This window comes from Pelobates fuscus, chromosome 5 (assembly GCF_036172605.1).
Source record: "Pelobates fuscus isolate aPelFus1 chromosome 5, aPelFus1.pri, whole genome shotgun sequence".
NCBI lineage: Eukaryota > Metazoa > Chordata > Amphibia > Anura > Pelobatidae > Pelobates > Pelobates fuscus.
In genome coordinates, this window is record NC_086321.1 from 43,299,843 (window position 1) to 43,320,926 (window position 21,084).

Consider the following 21,084-nt stretch of genomic DNA (forward strand, 5'->3'; position numbering starts at 1 on the left):
AACAACATATTAAAAAATGGCATGGATCAGACCAGGGGTTCAAAAGTTAGTAAAGTATCTTTTAAAACCCCTAGCTTTCCAGCTCAGACCGGTTTTTACAGAGCCTTCTCTGTGCTGGAGAAGTAATCCAATTACCTCCCAGCACAGAGACAGACTCCATTGAGCACATGGGGGCACAAAGACAGTAAAACACTTTAAAATACATAAATTCACCTTTTACACATAACACACAGACATTTCACCTATCCCCAGATAGCTGGGATCTGCGCGCACAAAACTACCGAATAGCGCGCAGATCCTACTCACACAGTTCACTCGCCACGTACCCGAAGTCTTTAACTACACGAATAGGCTCCATGGCATAGCTATCTGGGTTAACACATTCACATAAGGTCTGGTCCATAGTCCAAAGGCAAGAGGCGGGCAAGCAGCCCCCTCCAAGGACACGTGGCGAGGTCGGTTTCGCCACAACCCCTACCCCCACACACACAGTACCCCTACCCCCCGCACAGTACCCCTACCCCCCCCACACACACAGTACCCCTACCCCACACACACACAGTACCCCTACCCCCCACACACACAGTACCCCTACCCCCCACACACACAGTACCCCTACCCCCACACACACAGTACCCCTACCTCCCACACACAGTACCCCTACCCCCCCACACACAGTACCCCTACCTCCCACACACCGCACCCCTCTCTTACACCCAGCATCCCTCCCCTCCCCTACACCCCTACCCCCCACACAGAACCCATACCCCCCACACACAGCACCCTTACCCCCCACACAGCACCCTTACCCCCCACACAGCACATCACCCCTCACACACACACAGCACCCCTCACACACACACAGCACCCCTCATACACACACAGCACCCCTCATACACACACAGCACCCCTCACACACACAGTACCCCTCACAAACAGCAGCCCTACCCCCACACAGCACCCCCACAACACACACAGCACCCTTACCCCCGCCCAGCACCCCCACACAGCACAGAACCCCTACCTCCCCACACAGCACAGCACCCCTCATGCACACACACACACACACAGCACCCCTCACACACACACCGCACCCCTCACACACACACCGCACCCCTCACTCACACCGCACCCCTCACACACACACCGCACCCCTCACTCACACCGCACCCCTCACACACACACACCACCCCCTCACACACACACCACCCCTCACACACACACACCACCCCTCACACACACACCACCCCTCACACACACACACCACCCCTCACACACATATCACATCACCCCACACAGCACCCCTCACACACACACAGCACCCCTCACACACACACACATCACCCCTCAAACACACCTCACCTCTCAAACACACACATCACCCCTCTCACACACACCGCACCCCTCACACACACACCGCACCCCTCACTCACACCGCACCCCTCACACACACACCGCACCCCTCACTCACACCGCACCCCTCACACACACACACCACCCCCTCACACACACACCACCCCTCACACACACACCACCCCTCACACACACACACCACCCCTCACACACCACCCCTCACACACACACACCACCCCTCACACACACATCACATCACCCCACACAGCACCCCTCACACACACACAGCACCCCTCACACACACACACATCACCCCTCAAACACACCTCACCTCTCAAACACACACATCACCCCTCTCACACACACACATCACCCCCCCACACACAGCACCCCTCACACACAGCACCCCTCACACACACAGCACCCCTCACACAACACCCCTCACACACACACACTACACCCCTCAATGCAGTATGTGTGTGTATTCAGCAGTCTGTGTGTGTGCGTGTATTCAGCAGTCTCTGTGTGTGCATGTATTCAGCAGTCTGTGTGTGTGTATTTAGCAGTGTGTGTGTGTACTCGGCAGACTGTGTGTGTACTCGGCAGACTGTCTGTGTGTGTACTCGGCAGACTGTCTGTGTGTGTATTCAGCAGACTGTCTGTATGTGTATTCATCAGTCTCTATATTCAGCAGTCTTGTGTGTATGTACTCAGTAGACTGTGTGTATGTATTCAGCAGTCTGTGTGTGTATGTATTGCATTTGTTGGAGATACTAATAAATATAAGCTTAATTTTATCTATTTATATCATTATTAAAGTTGTTAATTAGTTCGGACAACAGTACGAGTTGTTTTTTCTAAACTTAAACCTCAATATTCAGGTTTAATTGCCGTGTTGGCACTTTAAGGAAAAAAAATTGGCATGTATTGTGGTTTGGGCACTCGGGCTCAAAAAGGTTCGCCATCACTGTTACATAGTTACATAGTTACATAGCTGAAAAGAGACTTGCGTCCATCAAGTTCAGCCTTCCTCACATATGTTTTTTGCTGTTGATCCAAAAGAAGGCAAAAAAAAACACAGTTTGAAGTACTTCCAATTTTGCAACAAGCTAGGAAAAAAATTCCCTCAACCCCAGAATGGCAGTCAGATTTATCCTTGGATCAAGCAGTTATTACCCTACATTGAAAGATTATATCCTTGAATATTCTGTTTTTGCAAGTATATGCATCTAGTAGCTGTTTGAACATCTGTATGGACTCTGATAAAACCACTTCTTCAGGCAGAGAATTCCACATCCTGATTGTTCTTACAGTAAAAAAACCTTTCCTTTGCCTTAGATGAAATCTTCTTTCTTCTAGTCTAAACGCATGACCTCGTGTCCTATGTAATGTCCGGTTTGTGAATAGATTTCCACACAATGGTTTGTATTGGCCTCGAATATATTTGTATAATGTTATCATATCCCCTCTCAGGCGACGTTTTTCTAAACTAAATAGGAGAGTTTTCTAAACTGTTCTAGGAGAACAGGAAGCAGCTCCATTTGTTGGTGCCCCTTACACAGCTCAAGGTCTGGGCCCCAGGGCCTGACGGTGAGTATGCCCATAAGGCCCACCCATAAGTTCACCTACAGGTTTTCACAGGGAGTGGAGTGTGTAGGGAATGTGTTATGTGGTATTGTAGAGGAGCTAATGTGTGTGCTAATGGAATGTAGTGTATAGGGATACAGGGCCGGACTGGCCCACCGGGATACCGGGAAATTTCCCGGTGGGCCGTCGGCACCTCGGGACGGGCAGGCACCTGGGTCTGCTGGCGGCCGCTGGGGCAGGTCTGCTGCTGGCGTCCGCTAGGGGACTTGTACTGGCGGCCGCTGGGGGAGCTGCGCGCCTGCGCTGGCTCTGCTCTCCCAGCATGCAGCTGAATGAGACCGATGCCGGAATATGACGTCATATTCCGGCACCGGTCTCATTCAGCAGCGCGCGAGGGCAGAAGAGCAGAGCCAGCGCAGCTCCCCCAGCGGCCGCCAGTACAAGTCCCCCAGCGGCCGCTAGCAGCAGACCTCCCCCAGCAGACCTGCCCCAGCGGCCGCCAGTACAAGTCCCCCAGCGGCCGCCAGCAGACCTCCCCCAGCAGACCTGCCCCAGCGGCCGCCAGCAGACCTGCCCCAGCGGCCGCCAGCCGACCTGCCCCAGTGGCCTCCTGCACTGCACAACCCCCTGGCAGGTAGGAGTAATGTGTGTGTGTGTGTGTTTCTGTCTGTCTGTGTCATGGTGTCTGTCTGTATGGTGTGTGTGTGTGTGTGTCTGTCTGTGTCATGGTGTGTGTCTGTATGGTGTGTGTGTCTGTGTCATGGTGTCTGTCTGTATGGTGTGTCTGTCTGTGTCATGGTGTCTGTCTGTATGGTGTGTGTGTGTGTGTGTGTGTGTGTGTCTGTGTTATGGTGTCTGTCTGTATGGTGTGTGTGTGTCTGTCTGTGTCATGGTGTGTCTGTATGGTGTGTGTGTCTGTGTCATGGTGTCTGTCTGTATGGTGTGTGTGTGTGTGTGTCTGTGTTATGGTGTCTGTCTGTATGGTGTGTGTGTGTGTCTGTCTGTGTCATGGTGTGTCTGTATGGTGTGTGTGTCTGTGTCATGGTGTCTGTCTGTATGGTGTGTGTGTGTGTGTCTGTGTCATGGTGTGTGTCTGTATGGTGTGTGTGTCTGTGTCATGGTGTCTGTCTGTATGGTGTGTGTGTGTGTGTCTGTGTCATGGTGTGTGTCTGTATGGTGTGTGTGTCTGTGTCATGGTGTCTGTCTGTATGGTGTGTGTGTGTGTGTGTGTGTGTGTCATGGTGTGTGTCTGTATGGTGTGTGTGTCTGTGTCATGGTGTCTGTCTGTATGGTGTGTGTGTGTGTGTGTGTGTCATGGTGTGTGTCTGTATGGTGTGTGTGTCTGTGTCATGGTGTCTGTCTGTATGGTGTGTGTGTGTGTGTGTATGTGTGTTATGGTGTCTGTCTGTATGGTGTGTGTGTCTGTCTGTGTTATGGTGTCTGTCTGTATGGTGTGTGTGTGTCTGTCTGTATTATGGTGTCTGTCTGTATGGTGTGTGTGTGTCTGTCTGTGTCATGGTGTATGTCTGTATGGTGTGTGTGTCTGTGTCATGGTGTGTGTCTGTAGTGTGTGTGTGTCTGTCTGTATGGTGTGTGTGTCTGTGTCATGGGGTGTGTGTCTGTCTGTGTCATGGTGTCTGTATGGTGTGTGTGTGTGTGTCTGTGTCATGGTGTCTGTCTGTATGGTGTGTGTGTGTGTGTGTGTGTGTATGGTGTGTGTGTCTGTCTGTATGGTGTGTGTGTGTGTGTCTGTGTCATGGTGTCTGTCTGTATGGTGTGTGTGTGTGTGTGTCTGTGTCATGGTGTGTGTCTGTATAGTTACATAGCTGAAAAGAGACTTGCGTCCATCAAGTTCAGCCTTCCTCACATATGCTTTTGCTGTCTGTCTGTGTTATGGTGTCTGTCTGTATGGTGTGTGTGTGTGTCTGTCTGTCTGTGTCATGGTGTGTGTGTCATGGTATATGTGTGTGTGTCTGTCTGTGTCATGGTGTGTGTGTCATGGTATATGTGTGTCTGTCTGTGTCATGGTGTCTGTCTGTATCATGGTGTCTGTCTGTCTGTATGGTGTGTGTGTGTGTCTCTGTCATGGGGTGTGTGTCTGTCTGTGTCATGGTGTGTGTGTCATGGTATGGTGTGTGTGTGTGTCTGTCTGTCTGTGTCATGGTGTGTGTGTCATGGTATATGTGTATGTGTCTGTCTGTGTCATGGTGTGTGTGTCTGTCTGTGTTATGGTGTCTGTCTGTATGGTGTGTGTGTCTGTCTGTGTCATGGTGTGTGTGTCATGGTATATGTGTGTCTGTCTGTGTCATGGTGTCTGTCTGTATCATGGTGTCTGTTTGTCTGTATGGTGTGTGTGTGTGTCTCTGTCATGGGGTGTGTGTCTGTCTGTGTCATGGTGTGTGTGTCATGGTATATGTGTGTTTCTGTGTCTGTCATGGTGTATATGTGTGTTTAAAAATAGTGTTTTTGCTCACCTTTTTTTTTCCCACGCAGCGAGCTGGTCTCCCCTCGACTGGCCCTGCCTCTATGGCTGAGATCATCAAGCTTGATGAGCTCAGCCAATCCAATGCTTTGCCATTGGATTGGCTGCAAAACGTTACACCAATCAGCCTCTCCTCATAGAGATGCATTGAATCAATGTATCTCTATGGGGAATGTTCAGCACCTGCAGAGTGTGGAGGCCCTGAATGTACGTGCACTGACACAGGAAGCACCTCTAGTGACCGTCTGAGTGACTGTCACTAGCGGTGTCACTTTGAAGCAATGTAAACACTGCCTTTTCTCTGAAAAGTCAGTGTTTACGTTGAAAAGCCTGTAGGGACATGCATATATATATTACTCAATCATCTGTCATGGCAAGACATAGCCTTACATATTACACGCGACAATATATGGCGCAGTGACTTATGTGGCTGGCATAAATTTTTTATCCAGGGCTGCTTTGTATCCCCAGTCCGGCCCTGTAGGGATACCAGTTTGTGTAGGCGATGCAGTGTGTGTGTGTGTGTGTGTGCAGTGTATCCTACCCCACAAACTCGCTCTTTCACAAGAGATTCACACAATGCATCCCTTACATGCAAACAAACACTGCTTTCTATCCCTTACACAAAAACACACTGCATCCACTACACACACACGGCATCACCTACACCATGGGTCCTCAAACTCCGGCCCCCCAGATGTTGCTGAACTACAACTCCCATGATTTTTTGAATTACATAGATAGCCAGAAAATCATGGGAGCTGTAGTTCAGCAACATCTGGGGGGCCGGAGTTTGAGGACCCATGCCCTACACAAACGGGTATCCCTATACACTTCATTCCATAAGCACACACTTTAGATCCTCTACACCAGTGATGGCGAACCTGTGGCACGCCGGGCCCGCTCTGCTGGCACGCGGCCATAGGTCGCCGGAAGAGGGGACCGCTGGCTGTCTGCAGAGTAGGCACCTGCCTGCCCGAAACGGCAGGCGCCTACTCTGCTTCCGTGTCGGGAGGGCAGGGGGAGGGCTCTAGCAAGCAGCTCTTCTGTCCTCCCACGCGATGCTGTGTGGAGCATTGCCGTGCGTTACCATGGCAACGCTCCACACAGCATCGCGCGGGAGGACAGGGGAGCTGCTTGCTAGCTGCCAGAAACAAACTTACCACCGGACCACCAGGGATGGCTGTGTCCCCCCCTTTCACCGGAAGGGGGGAAGGGGGGAAGGGGGGAAGAGGGGAAAGGGAGATACAGTATTAACATATCTTTTGTTTTGTTTTTTTAAACTTATTTTTACCCCTACCACCCACAGGACCCCTACCACCCACAGCACCCCACCCCTGGAGGTGGGAGCTGGAGTGAGGTATGTTGCTTCTTTAAGAATATCACCCTGGTTGATCGAGGCTTCTGGAGTTGCCACGGCAGGTAGGGGCCGGCACCATGGTAGTCTCGAGGCCGCACGGGAGGGAGCTGACTGTTGGTTAGCCGATGCCCGATCTGCTGTAATGTTGTAGCAGGGGGTTGGCGTCCTAGGGATAATGCAGGATGGTGCCTGTGAAGGCTTGTCGCTTTTCTCCACGCTGGGTTACTCCGTGAGTGTAGCTAAGTGGAAGGTGGGTATGGGGTTAGCTTTGGTGCAGCAGTGCCTTGTTTATCATCAAAAGCGGTTTTGTCTGAAGGAAATGTCCTCCGTGTCATGCTCCGTCCCCTCGGTGTAGCAATTATCGGCAGTGTGGATGGAGCACCCCCATAGTCCACTGCCGGTCAGATAGCTGTCAGGATAAGTGAGGTCTGGAGGTCGCGGGTCCACTGAGCTTAAGCCTGGGAGCTGCGCTGGTTACCGTTGCTGTGTGAGGGGAGATGGTCGTCCCTCTACCTCTTGCGCACATGGCGGCCGCCATCTTAAGTGCTGAGCTCGGCCCACCATCCACAGTAATGTTGTCGCAGGGTCTTGGTTGCGGTGTTGTGGTTGGGGCCGTGGGGTGAGGACCGGGATCACCCCCACCGGTCCATGGGGGGGGAACGGTGCCTAAGCCACTCAGAGCTGGGACCCTGACTGGGCTCCGTTTGGTAGGATAGGAGGGCAGTGGCCGTCTGCCCCACTCACCACCAGGGAGGGCCCTGTCTGAGACATCCATGGTTTCTTCTCCAGGGGACTGTAGCTCGGTGAGCCAGCCTCTCCCTGGATCCAATGTGCCCCAAGCGTTAAGGTCCGTCGCTGCCATTCTGTTTCCAGGCTGTAGGCCATGATTTAATGCCTTAAATTATAAAGGTTTTACAGGAGCTCAGCCTGCATGCGACTATCCAGCTCGGCGGTTCGGCCCCGCCCCCCCCCCTACACATATATATTGATGCCATAGGGGTGCCAAGGGGGTTCCAAATGAATTCAATGCAAGAGACGAAGTTGCAGCAGGGTTTGAATCTATTCTTCCAATTGTTACTGCCAATAAGAATTTTAATTGGATTAATTATATATACTATAAACAAAAGAGATTTGTTAACTATACCAGAGATGCCCTTCAAGGGCTGGCAGAGCAATTACAAGCCACTTCCCAGATGACCTCACAGAATAGGATGGCCCGAGACATGATCTTGGCAGAAAAGGGGGGGGGTATGTAAAATACTCCCTGACACTATGACTTGTTGTACATTCATCTCGCATAATACAGGTCCAAATGGTAAGGTAACCCTGGCAATAGAGAAACTAGAGAGTCTCTCTGAAGAATTGAAAAGGAATTCTGGCGTCACTGATCCGTGGGAAAGATGGTTTGGATGGATGAATGGCTGGCAGAGAGTTCTGGCCCAGATAGGTATGGCTGTTTTAGTAATGATGATGATCATTCTTGCTCTTCTTATCTGTTGCGTGTTACCCTGTATTAAAAAGTGCCTACAGAAGACAGTTGACCAGACCACCCCGACTTTCCTTTACCAAGAAATAGATGACAAGGATTATGACAAGCCCCATTCTTCGTAGCAGTCCCTTCGCACCAATCGTACAACTATTTAATTTTAGGGATAGCATCTGTCTTTACGGGCAAAGTCTGTATCGAGGGGGGTAGTGGACAAGCCATCTTATGCGCAGCACCAAAAAAGTTTGAGAGCTGTAGGACAGATGTGCTGCAGCCTCTTAGGGACAGGTTTAGAGTTTTATATGCTTATTGTAGTTGTTAGCAAATAGTCATTTTAAGGGGGGACTGTTGTGGACATAAATTAGTAAAATGTCTATTTACTATGTAAACCTGTATTCAATATCTACTCAAAATGGCTGCTAGAGCAACCCCTCCCATCGACTAACTACCTACCTCGTGTAACAAGATGGTGCCTGTATCCGGAGTAAAATCCCGGGAAGATGGTGACATCACGCCTTGTTGGATGTGCACAGAGGAACCTAACCAATTAAAGATGTATTCTGTTATCTATATTGTTGCATATGATGTATTCATGCCCTTATAAGGGGTTTGTCGCCCCCTGAATAAACATTCCAAAGTTTTTCCATTAACCTGAAACCTTGTGTCTCGGTGTGACTTACTTCAGAGTGTTCACGCATTTATCTTAACAATTTGGACAGGTGCAGATACTCAAATAAACAAACACTTGGTTTGATCCAGAATAATATCTTATCTTGTTTTAACTATTTGTATGTCTTGAAGATTTTATGATTTCGGTATAGAATATATTACAAAAATGCATATTCAATATAAAATATATAACTGATATAATTAATGGATTAGGTATTAATAAGTACTAAAATGTAATAGAGAACTCATAATACCGTGGTCCAAAGAATAACTATAAAAAGGACATTGAATTAAAACTTCACAAAACAACAACAGAAAACATCACATGTGCAATATTGGAGTTTAGCACAGGAAAAGTTCTGCTCCAGCAGAAAACAGATTACACCTTCAAAAAAACTGACAATTTTCAAACATAAAAGACTTTGTTGTGCTATTATTTCCTTATCTTTAAAGCGTCAGTGGAGATCGGAACCCATTAGAATTTACTATGGGACCGATCTACTAAGCCAGGGGTCCTCAAACGTTTTAAACAGGGGGCCAGTTCACTATCCCTCAGACACTGCTTGGGGCCAGACTATAGTTTGAAACAAATTTTAACTAATTCCTATACATACTGAAACAGACACAGACGTATACAGACACACAAATACATACCAGTGGCAGATCCAGAGCCTGATCTCGGGAGGGGCACTTGTAGATTATTTAAAGAAATAATCCAGACACAATAACCACTACAGCTCAGTGTAGTGGTTATGGTGTCAATAGTGCCGGGACCCCCTCCCAGAGTAAGTAGTCAAACCGTTTAAGAGGTCTGCTGGGAAATGGGGCTGTAGTAGGGCATAGGAGCAAGGCCGGCCTTAGGGGTGGACCAGGGGGCACCCTGACGGCCTACACAGCTCGCACTGTCTCCTAGTGACAGCCTGTGAGGGAGAGCTCAGAGCCCTCCCCTAATACAGGCTGCGCTGTGTAGCGTGGCCGCACTCCGCCCCCCCTGCCTCTTAACTCAGCCCTCACTGACAGACCCCACTCGGGTCTATCAGTGAGGGCAAAGGGGGTGGAGTTAAGTGGCAAGAGGCGGAGCTACATGGCAAGCAGGGGCGGAGCTACATGCAGGCGAACCCTCTGCCTGGTAAGTTAAGGGAAGCAGTTCCTGCTCCCCCACCTAGCCCAACTGTGCCCCCACCTAGCCCAACTGTGCTCCTTCTCCCCCACTTACCCACTGTGACCCTTGCTTCCCCAGCTACCACCACCGTGCCCTTTCTCCCCCAGCTACTTTCTGTGCCCCTGCTCCCCCACCTTCCCACTGTGCCCCTGCTCTCCTACCTACTACTACACTACCCCTGCTCCCCCACTGTGTCCCCTGCTTCCCCACCCACCACTACACTACCTATGCTCCCCCACCTACCACTACTGTGCCCCTGCTCCCCAACCTACCAATATACCACCACTGTGCCCAGGGGCGTATTAGCCGCGAGGCAAACAAGGCATTTGCCTTGGGCGGCATTTTTCAGGGGGCGGCAAAAAAAGCCGCCCCCAAATGCCCAAGGCAAATGCCTTGTTAGCCTTGCGGCTAACAAGGCATGCTGGGCGGCCGGCGGGCTGCTGGGCAGTGCGGGTGGGTGGGCGGGCGGCGAGGGAGCACTTCCTCTGAGCTGTCTGCTCAGCTCCCTCGCGCGCCGCAGAGTGAGGCTGGGAGCCGGAATATGACGTCATATTCCGGCTCCGCCTCCCAGCATCACTCTGCGGCGCGCGAGGGAGCTGAGCAGACAGCTCAGAGGAAGTGCTCCCTCGCCGCCCGCCCACCCACCCGCACTGCCCAGCAGCCACTGGACCACCAGGGAGACAGATACCCCCCCAGCATTCCCAAAGGTAAGGAGGCTGGGGGGGTTAAATTTAAAAAAAAAAAAAAATGTATTAAATATGTGAGTGAGTGAGTGTGTTTGTATGTCTGTGTATGTCTGTTAGTGTGTCTGTGTGTGTGTATGTCTGTAAGTGTGTGTTTGTTAGTGTGTGTGTATGTCTGTAAGTGTGTGTGTGTCTGTTAGTGTGTGTGTGTCTGTTAGTGTGTGTGTGTGTGTGTCTGTAAGTGTGTGTTTGTTAGTGTGTGTGTATGTCTGTTTGTGTGTGTGTATGTCTGTTTGTGTGTGTGTGTGTATGTCTGTAAGTGTGTGTGTGTCTGTGTGTGTCTGTTAGTGTGTGGGTCTGTGTGTGTGTGTGTGTGTCAGTGTGTGTGTTAGTGTGTGTGTGTCTGTAAGTGTGTGTGTGTGTATGTTAGTGTGTTTGTCTGTTAGACTGTGTGTGTCTGTTAGACCGTGTGTGTGTCTGTTAGTGTGAGTGTGTGTGTGTATCTGCTAGTGAGTGTGTGTGTTAGTGTGTGTGTGTGTTTCTGTTACCTAGTGTATGCGTATTTGTCAGTGAATGTGTGTGTGTGTATTTAGAAGGCGGGACGGGGGAAGGGTTGGGTGGGGGTGGCGCGGGCGGGGGGGGAGGGTTGGGTGGGGGTGGCGTGGGCGGGAGGGGGGCACCTGAGTTTTGTCCTGCCTAGGGCAGCACAAAACCAGGATACACCACTGACTGTGCCCCCAGCTACTACCACTGTGCCCCCTGGTCCCCCACCTACCACCACTGTGTCCCTGCCCCCCCACCTACCACTACACTGCCCCTGCTCCACCAGCTACCACTACTGTGCCACCTGCTCCCCCAGCTTCCCACTGTGCCCCCAACTACCCACTGTGCCCCCTGCTCCCCAGCTACCACTACACTACCGCTGCTCCCCCACCCTCCTCCACTGATCCCCCTGCTCCCCACCTACCACTACACTACCTATGCTCCCCCACCTACCACTACTGTGCCCCTGCTCCCCAACCTAACAATACACCACCACTGTGCCCCCAGCTACAACCACTGTGCCTCCGCCCCATCTACCCCCACTGTGCCCCCTACTCCCCCACCTACCACTACACTGCCCTGCTCCCCCACCTATCACTACACGACCGCTGCTCCACCACCCTCCTCTACTATGCCTCCTGCTCCCCACCTACCAGTACACGATCTCTGCTCTTCATATCAGCACACATATCCAATACAATAATTACAAATATTACACACAGCCAACACATAGCATACATATCACACACAGCCATCACTCGTATCACACACAGACACCACACACTACATCATATTATTATGAGATTTTTTACAGCAGAGCGGTCTCATACAAAATGCAATATGTAGCTGTCCTCCGAGCTCTGGCCAATCAGAACGTTGCCACGGATTACTACAGGAAAGCTCTGACACTGTAAGTGCCTGAGATAACAAAAAACGGTTACTTATGGTCTTGCACGCGGTGGAGGCGCCGACCAGATTCCCAGCATACTGGATCACCAGAGTTCAGCATGCCCACCTCCATGCAAGGTAACAAGGAAGGGGGAATCATTTTTGTTTTTAAATAATTATTAATTTAATAAATTCTATATACAAACACTACACACCTTTTGACATACACTGTACATGGATAAAGGGGTATGATTGGGGGGGTCACTGTTAAGATTTTTCGCACAGGGCGCCTTAAGGCCTAAGGTCGGCCCTGCATAGGAGCAGTGGTGTGTGTGAATGGTGCAATGTGTAAGGGGTGCAGTGTGTGTGTGTGTGTGTGTGTGTGTGAGGGGGACAGTGTGTGAGCAGTGTGTGAAGGTTGTAGTGTGTGAGTGAGGGCGGAAGTTATGTCAGGGATGCAGTGTATGTGTGGGACAGTATGTGTGTGCAACAGTTGCAGTGTGTGTGAGGATTGCAGTGTATGTGTGAGTGTATGGGGTGGCAGTGTATGTGTAGGGCAATGTGTGTATGGGGAGCAGTGTGTGTATGGGGGTAGTGTATGTGTGTAGAGTGTATGGGGAGCAGTGTGTGTGTTATAAGAAGGGTAGGGGGGGCTTTTTTTTTTATATATAATTTTTTTTTAATTAAAATAAATATTCTATGTCCCCCCTCCCTTCTTACCTTTACTGAGGAGGAGGGGGGACATTTCTCCGTCCCTGGTGGTTCCAGTGGGATTCCCTGGTGCTCCAGGGTTAGAGTTCACTCTCGCGAGATTTGGAGCGTTGCCGTGGTAACCGCGGAAATGCTCCCTGCTCACAAGAGGAGGACCCGGAGGAGCTGCAGGCTGAGCTCCCGGGTCCTCTCTCACTCCCTCCCCTGCCGGCTGCCAGCATAGTGCCTGCAGACCGGGGAGGGAGATCTCTGATCTCCCCTCCGGTCCGTGAAGGCACATTGCAGGGCTAGCGCCTGCATGTGCTGCCCCGTTGCCCCCCCCCTGGATCCGCCACTGATACATACTAACATACATACAGACACAAACGCATAAGGACATACATACATACTGCGCTCTCTCCTAAATCCTTATGTATATTTAAACAAATGGAGGTCATTTAGTTACTCCACTTGCCATTGGATGGAATGCCCGCCTGCCAACGTCAAGGCAGACCCCCCCTAGGTGGGTCCTACACTGACCTATCACCTTGCTTCCTTGAGCTTCTGGCAAAGATATCTCCACTGAGACAGAGAGGGGTATTTTTAAGTGTTCTTGCAAAGCAAGACCACTTAATGTTATCTCACATATATATTATTAAGTGTTCTTGCATAGCAAGACCACTTAATGTTATCTCACATATATATTATTATTAAGTGTTCTTGCATAGCAAGACCACTTACTGTTATCTCACATATATATTATTAAGTGTTCTTGCATAGCAAGACCACTTAATGTTATCTCACATATATATTATTAAGTGTTCTTGCATAGCAAGACCACTTAATGTTATCTCACATATATATTATTATTATTAAGTGTTCTTGCATAGCAAGACCACTTACTGTTATCTCACATATATATTATTAAGTGTTCTTGCATAGCAAGACCACTTAATGTTATCTCACATATATATTATTAAGTGTTCTTGCATAGCAAGACCACTTAATGTTATCTCACATATATATTATTATTATTATTAAGTGTTCTTGCATAGCAAGACCACTTAATGTTATCTCACATATATATTATTATTATTATTCTTATTATTCTTATTATAGCCAAATTTGCCACCCTAACTCCTCCCACAGTTTTTACACTACATAGACAAAAATATACCAAAACGTGCAGATTGTTCCCGATCGGATTGCTATTACTTTGTGGAACGTTTCGCCGAATGGTTCACGGAATATCGTCGTTCTTGTGGCGAAATTTGTCCCATGAAATTTGTACATGATTTCTAAACTGCCACCACTTGCTCATTTTCAGGCCCACCTACACAAATCGTATATCAAAACGTTCAGCTATCCCTGCTGCCACTAGAAATGTCCACGGCTAAGCCATAGTCCTGATAGTTTTCACAATATGACCATTTGTTTGCAACTCACGCCGTCCATTGACATTCATTGAAACTCCACTCTGCAAAGCTCACATTTGAAGGGCAATTTCTAAACTGCGACTGTGCCTTCATTGTTAATATCTCAGAGACATACTATACAGCAAAATGTAGGTCTGGGTCTTGTGATTCTCACAATATAAAGCTCTTCACTGTAGGATTTATAGTTTTTAAAATACGACCGTTTGAAGATGGCAACCGCCAAAATACTCTGACCTGTGCAAGGCTGCAGCAGCAAGTGATGTCATAGACAAAACCTTTTACACCTGCTAATTTTTTATAACTGTATGTTTTAATGTAACTGTGAAGCACTTTGGGCAACAACATTGCAATTAAATGTGCTATATAAATAAATACTAACAGTTACTCCGCCCACTCTAGTTGTAGACTACTGATGGAGGCAAGAACACTTCACACAATTTCCCCAGAAATTGTAGCTTTTCTAGTTATTATTATTCTTATTATAGCCAAATTTGACACCCTAACTCCTCCCACAGTTTTTACACTACATAGACAAAAATTCACCAAAACGTGCAGATTGTTCCCGATCGCGTTGCTATTACTTTGTGGAATGTTTCGCTGAATGGTTCTCGGAATATCGTCGTTCTTGTGGCGAAATTTGTCCCATAGGAATGAATGGCAAAGCTAGAGTGGGAGCTGGCAAAAGCTGAAAAATCAGGACATGATTTCTAAACTGCCACTACTCCCTCATTTTCAAGCCCACCTACACAAATCTTATATAAAAACGTTCAGCTATCCCTGCTGCCACTAAAAATGTCCACGGCTAAGCCATAGTCCTGATTGTTTTCACAATATGACCATTTGTTTGCAACTCACGCAGTCCATTGACATTCATTGAAACGCCACTCTGCAAAGCTCACATTTGAAGGGCAATTTCTAAACTGCGACTGTGCCTTCCTTGTTAATATCTCAGAGACATACTATACATCAAAATGTAGGTCTGGGTCTTGTGATTCTCACAATATAAAGCTCTTCACTGTAGGATTTATAGTTTTTAAAATACGACCGTTTGAAGATGGCAACCACAAAAATACTCTGACCTGTGCAAGTCTGCAGCAGCAAGTGATGTCATAGACAGGGCCATTTGCACCTGCTAATGTTTTTATAACTGTATGTTTTAATGTAACTGTGCAACAACGTTGCAATTAAATGTGCTATATAAATAAATAATAACAGTTACTCCGCCCACTCCAGTTGTATACTACTGGTGGAGGCAAGAACACTTCACAATTTCCCCAGAAATTGTAGCTTTTCTAGTTATTATTATTATTCTTATTATAGCCAAATTTGCCACCCTAACTCTTCCCACAGTTTTTACACTACATAGACAAAAATTTACCAAAACGTGCAGATTGTTCCCGATCGCGTTGCTATTACTTTGTGGAACATTTTGCTGAATGGTTCTCGGAATATCGTCGTTCTTGTGGCGAAATTTGTCCCATAGGAATGAATGGCAAAGCTAGAGTGGGAGCTGGCAAAAGCTGAAAAATCAGGACATGATTTCTAAACTGCCACTACTCCCTCATTTTCAAGCCCGCCTACACAAATCTTATATTAAAACGTTCAGCTATCCCTGCTGCCACTAAAAATGTCCACGGCTAAGCCATAGTCCTGATTGTTTTCGCAATATGACCATTTGTTTGCAACTCACGCAGTCCATTGACATTCATTGAAACGCCACTCTGCAAAGCTCACATTTGAAGGGCAATTTCTAAACTGCGACTGTGCCTTCCTTGTTAATATCTCAGAGACATACTATACATCAAAATGTAGGTCTGGGTCTTGTGATTCTCACAATATAAAGCTCTTCACTGTAGGATTTATAGTTTTTAAAATACGACCGTTTGAAGATGGCAACCGCAAAAATACTCTGACCTGTGCAAGGCTGCAGCAGCAAGTGATGTCATAGACAAAGCCCTTTTCACACCTGCTAATGTTTTTATAAATGTATGTTTTAATGTAACTGTGCAACAACGTTGCAATTAAATGTGCTATATAAATGATAACAGTTACTCCGCCCACTCCAGTTGTAGACTACTGGTGGAGGCAAGAACACTTCACACAATTTCCCCAGAAATTGTAGCTTTTCTAGTTCTTATTCTTATTCTTATTATAGCCAAATTTGCCACCCTAACTCCTCCCACAGTTTTTACACTACATAGACAAAAATTTACCAAAACGTGCAGATTGTTCCCGGTCGGATTGCTATTACTTTGTGGAATGTTTCGCCGAATGGTTCACGGAATATCGTCGTTCTTGTGGCGAAATTTGTCCCATAGGAATGAATGGCAAAGCTAGAGTGGGAGCTGGCAAAAGCTGAAAAATCAGGACATGATTTCTAAACTGCCACCACTCCCTCATTGTCAAGCCCACCTACACAAATCTTATATAAAAACGTTCAGCTATCCCTGCTGCCACTAAAAATGTCCACAGCTAAGCCATAGTCCTGATAGTTTTAACAATATGACCATTTGTTTGCAACTCACGCCTTCCATTGACATTCATTGAAACTCCACTCTGCAAAGCTCACATTTGAAGGGCAATTTCTAAACTGCGACTGTGCCTTCATTGTTAATATCTCAGAGACATACTATACATCAAAATGTAGGTCTGGGTCTTGTGATTCTCACAATATAAAGCTCTTCACTGTAGGAATTATAGTTTTTAAAATACGACCGTTTGAAGATGGCAACCGCCAAAATACTCTGACCTGTGCAAGGCTGCAGCAGCAAGTGATGTCATAGACAAAGCCTTTTACACCTGCTAATTTTTTATAACTGTATGTTTTAATTTAACTGTGAAGCACTTTGGGCAACAACATTGCAATTAAATGTGCTATATAAATAAATACTAACAGTTACTCCGCCCACTCTAGTTGTAGACTACTGATGGAGGCAAGAACACTTCACACAATTTCCCCAGAAATTGTAGCTTTTCTAGTTATTATTATTCTTATTATAGCCAAATTTGACACCCTAACTCCTCCCACAGTTTTTACACTACATAGACAAAAATTCACCAAAACGTGCAGATTGTTCCCGATCGCGTTGCTATTACTTTGTGGAATGTTTCGCTGAATGGTTCTCGGAATATCGTCGTTCTTGTGGCGAAATTTGTCCCATAGGAATGAATGGCAAAGCTAGAGTGGGAGCTGGCAAAAGCTGAAAAATCAGGACATGATTTCTAAACTGCCACTACTCCCTCATTTTCAAGCCCACCTACACAAATCTTATATAAAAACGTTCAGCTATCCCTGCTGCCACTAAAAATGTCCACGGCTAAGCCATAGTCCTGATTGTTTTCACAATATGACCATTTGTTTGCAACTCACGCAGTCCATTGACATTCATTGAAACGCCACTCTGCAAAGCTCACATTTGAAGGGCAATTTCTAAACTGCGACTGTGCCTTCCTTGTTAATATCTCAGAGACATACTATACATCAAAATGTAGGTCTGGGTCTTGTGATTCTCACAATATAAAGCTCTTCACTGTAGGATTTATAGTTTTTAAAATACGACCGTTTGAAGATGGCAACCACAAAAATACTCTGACCTGTGCAAGTCTGCAGCAGCAAGTGATGTCATAGACAGGGCCATTTGCACCTGCTAATGTTTTTATAACTGTATGTTTTAATGTAACTGTGCAACAACGTTGCAATTAAATGTGCTATATAAATAAATAATAACAGTTACTCCGCCCACTCCAGTTGTATACTACTGGTGGAGGCAAGAACACTTCACAATTTCCCCAGAAATTGTAGCTTTTCTAGTTATTATTATTATTCTTATTATAGCCAAATTTGCCACCCTAACTCTTCCCACAGTTTTTACACTACATAGAAAAAAATTTACCAAAACGTGCAGATTGTTCCCGATCGCGTTGCTATTACTTTGTGGAACATTTTGCTGAATGGTTCTCGGAATATCGTCGTTCTTGTGGCGAAATTTGTCCCATAGGAATGAATGGCAAAGCTAGAGTGGGAGCTGGCAAAAGCTGAAAAATCAGGACATGATTTCTAAACTGCCACTACTCCCTCATTTTCAAGCCCGCCTACACAAATCTTATATTAAAACGTTCAGCTATCCCTGCTGCCACTAAAAATGTCCACGGCTAAGCCATAGTCCTGATTGTTTTCGCAATATGACCATTTGTTTGCAACTCACGCAGTCCATTGACATTCATTGAAACGCCACTCTGCAAAGCTCACATTTGAAGGGCAATTTCTAAACTGCGACTGTGCCTTCCTTGTTAATATCTCAGAGACATACTATACATCAAAATGTAGGTCTGGGTCTTGTGATTCTCACAATATAAAGCTCTTCACTGTAGGATTTATAGTTTTTAAAATACGACCGTTTGAAGATGGCAACCGCAAAAATACTCTGACCTGTGCAAGGCTGCAGCAGCAAGTGATGTCATAGACAAAGCCCTTTTCACACCTGCTAATGTTTTTATAAATGTATGTTTTAATGTAACTGTGCAACAACGTTGCAATTAAATGTGCTATATAAATGATAACAGTTACTCCGCCCACTCCAGTTGTAGACTACTGGTGGAGGCAAGAACACTTCACACAATTTCCCCAGAAATTGTAGCTTTTCTAGTTCTTATTCTTATTCTTATTATAGCCAAATTTGCCACCCTAACTCCTCCCACAGTTTTTACACTACATAGACAAAAATTTACCAAAACGTGCAGATTGTTCCCGGTCGGATTGCTATTACTTTGTGGAATGTTTCGCCGAATGGTTCACGGAATATCGTCGTTCTTGTGGCGAAATTTGTCCCATAGGAATGAATGGCAAAGCTAGAGTGGGAGCTGGCAAAAGCTGAAAAATCAGGACATGATTTCTAAACTGCCACCATTCCCTCATTTTCAGGACCACCTACACAAATCTTATATCAAAACGTTCAGCTATCCCTGCTGCCACTAAAAATGTCCACAGCTAAGCCATAGTCCTGATAGTTTTCACAATATGACCATTTGTTTGCAACTCACGCAGTCCATTGACATTCATTGAAACTCCACTCTGCAAAGCTCACATTTGAAGGGCACTTTCTAAACTGCGACTGTGCCTTCATTGTTAATATCTCAGAAACATACTATACATCAAAATGTAGGTCTGGGTCTTGTGATTCTCACAGTATAAAGCTCTTCACTGTAGGATTTATAGTTTTTAAGATACGACCGTTTGAAGATGGCAACCGCAAAAATACTCTGACCTGTGCAAGGCTGCAGCAGCAAGTGATGTCATAGACAAACCCTTTTACACCTGCTAATGTTTTTATAACTGTATGGTTTAATGTAACTGTGCAACAACATTGCAATTAAATGTGCTATATAAATGATAACAGTTACTCCGCCCACTCCAGTTGTAGACTAATGGTGGAGTCAAGAACACTTCACACAATTTCCCCAGAAATTGTAGCTTTTCTAGTTATTATTATTCTTATTATAGCCAAATTTGCCACCCTAACTCCTCCCACAGTTTTTACACTACATATACAAAAATTTACCAAAACGTGCAGATTGTTTCCGATCGGATTGCTATTACTTTGTGGAACGTTTTGCCGAATGGTTCACGGAATATCGTCGTTCTTGTGGCGAAATTGGTCCCATAGGAATGAATGGCAAAGCTAGAGTGGGAGCTGGCAAAAGCTGAAAAATCAGGACATGATTTCTAAACTGCCACCACTCCCTCATTGTCAAGCCCACCTACACAAATCTTATATAAAAACGTTCAGCTATCCCTGCTGCCACTAAAAATGTCCACAGCTAAGCCATAGTCCTGATAGTTTTCACAATATGACCATTTGTTTGCAACTCACGCAGTCCATTGACATTCATTGAAACTCCACTCTGCAAAGCTCACATTTGAAGGGTAATTTCTAAACTGCGACTGTGCCTTCATTGTTAATATCTCAGAGACATACTATACATCAAAATGTAGGTCTGGGTCTTGTGATTCTCACACTATAAAGCTCTTCGCTGTAGAATTTATAGTTTTTAAAATACAACCGTTTGAAGATGGCAACCGCAAAAATACTCTGACCTGTGCCAGGCTGCAGCAGCAAGTGATGTCATAGACAGGGCCTTTTGCACCTGCTAATGTTTTTATAACTGTATGTTTTAATGTAACTGTGAAGCACTTTGGGCAACAACGTTGCAATTAAATGTGCTATATAAACAAATAATAACAGTTACTCCGCCCACTCCAGTTGTAGACTACTGGTGGAGGCAAGAACACTTCACACAATTTCCCCAGAAATTGTAGCTTTTCTAGTTCTTATTCTTATTCTTATTATAGCCAAATTTGCCACCCTAACTCCTCCCACAGTTTTTACACTACATAGACAAAAATTTACCAAAACGTGCAGATTGTTCCCGATCGGATTGCTATTACTTTGTGGAACGTTTCGCCGAATGGTTCACGGAATATCGTCGTTCTTGTGGCGAAATTTGTCCCATAGGAATGAATGGCAAAGCTAGAGTGGGAGCTGGCAAAAGCTGAAAAATCAGGACATGATTTCTAAACTGCCATCACTCCCTCATTTTCAGGCCCACCTACACAAATCTTATATAAAAACGTTCAGCTATCCCTGCTGCCACTAAAAATGTCCACAGCTAAGCCATAGTCCTGATAGTTTTCACAATATGACCATTTGTTTGCAACTCACGCAGTCCATTGACATTCATTGAAACG